Consider the following 4486-nt stretch of genomic DNA (forward strand, 5'->3'; position numbering starts at 1 on the left):
ATGTTCCTCCAGGATATCAGTGATGTACTTGGCAGCGGTCAATCCACTGTCACGGCCCCCGCCAGGCACGAAAACCAGTTCTGTCCGCCCGTCGTAGGAAATGCCGCCCCAGAACATTACGGATCCACCGCCATAGGCGACCCTTTCGGAGAAGAAACATTGAGCGAACTGTTCTTCTGGCCTTCTGTAGACTCTTCCTTTTCGGTCACATCCATTCAAACACATTCTGCACTCTTTCAAGAAGAGAACTGGGGTTCATTGCTCAATGGTCCAGTCCTTGTGATTTTCAGTAAACTCTCTTTAGGCTGTACGGTGTCGCGCCAGCAATCTGGGCACCGCTGCGGGCCTCCTGGGTGTCAAGTTCGCTTTCTTAAGTCTTCTTCTTATTGTCTACTCACTGGCAGCCACTCCTCGTACCTCACGCAGACGCTGCTGGATGGCAATGCTGGTCTGGTGTCGATCTCGGAGAGATGTTGTGACAAAGAAGCGGTCGTCCCTCTCTGATGTACACTCTCTGCGGCCGCTTCTTGGTCTTGAAGTAAAGGATCCAGTCCCCTGGAACCTCTGGTAAACTCTGCAAACTGCAGATTGGCTTAAATTCAGCTCGGCAGCTACTGAACGTTGGCTACGCCCCGCTTGCAGGGGCTGGATGATTTGGCGGACTTCAGCTTCAGTGGTTTCCATTTTTCCAGGTCTTTTTCACGGGAAAATACGCGGAGATATGTAACGATCGACTTCTGATAAGTGACTGATAACAACCCCTTCTCTACCCCCGTTTTATAAGGGTCAAGGGTAACGCAACTCGTGCGCGTGATAACGTGAAACCGCTCACAAATCGGGAAAATGCCGATAATTTGAAAAATACTGGGCCGATTTCCATGTTTTTTTACTTTTCGTAAAGCTAAAACTTCAAGGAACATGATTACATTAAAATAATTTAGAGAAATTAACCAGTTTACAAATATATTGGATGCGGACGAAAAAATGCAAAGTGATGCAATACTTTTGCACGCGAGTGTACAATGTTTCATTATTATCATCATCTGTCATTGGTGACAGTTCGCTACAGCAATGAGTATAATTTAAAACATAAAAATCAATAAAAGGTCTTTTTTGGCGCAATTTTTTCCTTCAAAAATAAATTTAGGTTATTTATAGGACCAATTTCTTGTTTAAAAAAAAACGAAATGTCAAACTATTCATTCATTCAGTCAGTTCAGTCGATTCACGCTTAAGGCGTCTTTTACTTTTGTAGCTGTTTGTGGTTTTTTTAGCAAAAACGCTTCTAAGTTTAGAGTCCGCTTGAAGCAAACAACATAAAAACGCCTCTTAAATGTGATAAAAAAGAAAAAAGGCGGGATCGGAAAATTCTCACTGAATTGGATAGTACTATAAAATATAAGAAACACGTATCTACGCTCGCTATAAAAATGAGTTCTTCTAGTGAAGAAAATGATATTCTTACGCTGACGCCTACCGAAATTCAAGAGACAGCACAGGCAGTGGCTCGTAATTTGCTACCAGAGAAATCGCGGGCTAGTACTTATAGTTATCCAAATGTTTCCTTATTTCCTCGCAGTAGTCGTGAAAAGCACTATGTAATGCCTCGGCCGGAAACGCTAAAGATGGAGTCGTATTATTCGAGGGCCTCCACCAACGTGTCGGCCCTCAAACTCACTCGTCCATCTTTTAGCGGTTTTCCGTCCTCTCCTACAATGTACTATAGTTGTCCGTTAAATTATCTAGCAAATAAAAACGATCCGGAATAGTGATGTGAAAGTGCAAGAGGATATTAGAAAGAGAGATGCCTAAGAGTAGCATACCATAATGAATACATGTGTCTTAGCTGTATATTGTATTGTTATAAATAATGTTAAAAATGCTTTATGTTGTTAATGTGTTCCAAATTGTGCTGCTTTGGCATTAGCTGTAAGGTGCAATTTGTTATTTGAATTAATAAATAAATACAATAAATGTTAATTTTACAAAATGTACCTATCAAATTGTATACTTTACTAAATATCTCTCTCCTCACAGGTGTTACAATAAAGGGTGTACGTACTACATTATTAATTAAACACTCATAATATAATTATATTACATACACATAATAAGTATATCATAGGATATGTATAATCACATTGGTTTGGCGTCTTCCCACCACCAGGCGATAACAAACATGTTTCAATATTATTCTTAGGTTCCGAATATCGGTACAGCTGTTTAATGACAGCATTTACACAAAAATAAAACGCTAATTAAATAACTTATCATATTCGGAACTACAGATGCAACGGATAGTTGTTTGGCCGCATACAGGATACGGGAGGTACGGCCTGACCATAGGCCGAATATTCAGTATTCAGCCGCCGAATATTCGGCCGGCGGAAATATTCAGGTTTTTCAGGTGCGCATTGTGGAAGTTTTGGCCTGTTTCGTAATGAACTTTCGCGCGGTATATAGGTCTATCACTAGGTACGAAATTAGTGCGCGAGCTAGTGAATGGAACGTTTAAATTGTTTTAAAATAATAATCGAGTACGATTATATTCCGATCTCAAGCATAGTTATTTAGTACCCTTATTTTAGTATCCGGTATCCGTCCGGATATTAAAATAAGGGCGAGATAGGATACCGGATAGTAACCGAATATCCGGTGCATCTCTATTCGGAACCTAAATTTTTAATCCTGCATGGTGCAAATATGTATAATATTGAGACAATGACTTGAAAATTTGTCTTGTATAACTGACAAAGCAACCTGCCTGTGTGGTAGGAGTGTGGGGTAGAGAGGGAGGTATATGCTAGAAAAAGACAATACGACCTAGGGGCTGTCCATACATGACGTCATCTATTTTTGACGATTTTTGTCGCCCCCCCCCCCCCATAAAATCATCAAAAAATCATGCTTCGAATGACACCGTTTCCACCTGCGTCATGCTACCATCATCCGATGTCCAGACCCCCCCCCCCCCCAAATTTGAAATGACTTAAATTTATGAATAGCCCCCTACGACAGTGTTGCCACTCTCAATATTATTTATTCTTAGGTTCCGAATATGGTAAGTTATTTAATTAGCGTTTTATTTTTGTGTAAAACGCTGTCATTTTAAAGCCGTACTTTTCGCCTTATTGCAAAGGAGTAAGGTGCAAAAGTGTAAACATATATTTCACGTCGACTCTTATTATACTATGTTATACTTATTATGGAACTTACTATGTTATACTTATTATGGAACGTAAACTATGAATTGAAAGAGCACGAAATAGTCAATATAATACGTTTGTTGAAAAAAAAAGTCTACAGACGCTTAGGCGCGAAGGGTTATTGTCTCATAGAAAATTTGAATTTCGCGCCTTTTTCTACTGACAAAGTTGTTGGATAGACGTTAATATCAAATTAAAGAGTGGGCCTACACACTTCGCTGTGACAGAATGTGAAAGTGTCACCAAAACTGTCAAATGACTACGATAATAAGTATTCCTTTTATAATGCCACTCCACACTATGCCATTCTGAAATTAAATAAGAACGATAGATAGTCATGCGCAATTTTTATTTTTGTAGTGGGTCATAATTGACGTATATAATTACGAATATAATTTGAACATCAACCAATAATATTGGATATGATATCAGTTATTTTTAATCAGCTATCATTCACGCGCGCGTTCATTTTGCTCAGACTTGGCCGCACAAATATTTGGTGCGAGCGAGACGCCCGCGCACGTTCGAATTGGCCTGTCACTTGTAGCAACTTGTAGGTAAGTACATACTTACCTACATACTATCCACGCGTCCTTGGCACGAACTCCCGCCACCGCCCGCATTGAAACTGTCCCCGCGCGCCGCAAGGAAATGTAATCCTTAGCATTAGCGCAAAGAGTTCAAATTTGGTAGTTTCATTTAGCGAATTTGATAAAATGCACATATTTATTACATTGACCATATTTTTGTGTGATTATGTATTGAATATCACTTTGAACGTTATCAGAACAAAGTCTGCAAGAAATTATATCTATAACCATTTTTTCTAGCATGTTTAAGGCGTAAATATATATACAAGTGATACAAATAATATTGATGTCGGATTCTCAGATAAATAGCTTAATGAGGTAGTTTTATGGTAATTCAATCAAAGACCTAATTATTACTTTTTTTTTATATCAAGTCACGACGTATATCCGTGAGGCCCCGCCATTTATTGAATGAGTTATTTTCCGTGTTAATATTTTGACTGATTCCATTGTCGACTCATTATAAATATTATTTTCGTCACGTTTACGAACTAAAAATACTATTACTATTTTTAACAAACAAGAACGGCTCTTTTTTTTAACTATTTTTTTTTACCTACTTCCGGACAGAAAGTTTTTTGGATTCGAAAATAAAGTATCTTAAAATGATCTAAAGAACAGGAATAAAAAAAAAATTGCCTATTACTAATTAATGTTTAACGTAAGCGTATCTTTACTGGAGTAAGTTAC

The sequence above is a fragment of the Cydia splendana genome, unplaced genomic scaffold (genome assembly GCF_910591565.1).
Source record: "Cydia splendana unplaced genomic scaffold, ilCydSple1.2 scaffold_94_ctg1, whole genome shotgun sequence".
In the NCBI taxonomy this organism is placed as follows: domain Eukaryota; kingdom Metazoa; phylum Arthropoda; class Insecta; order Lepidoptera; family Tortricidae; genus Cydia; species Cydia splendana.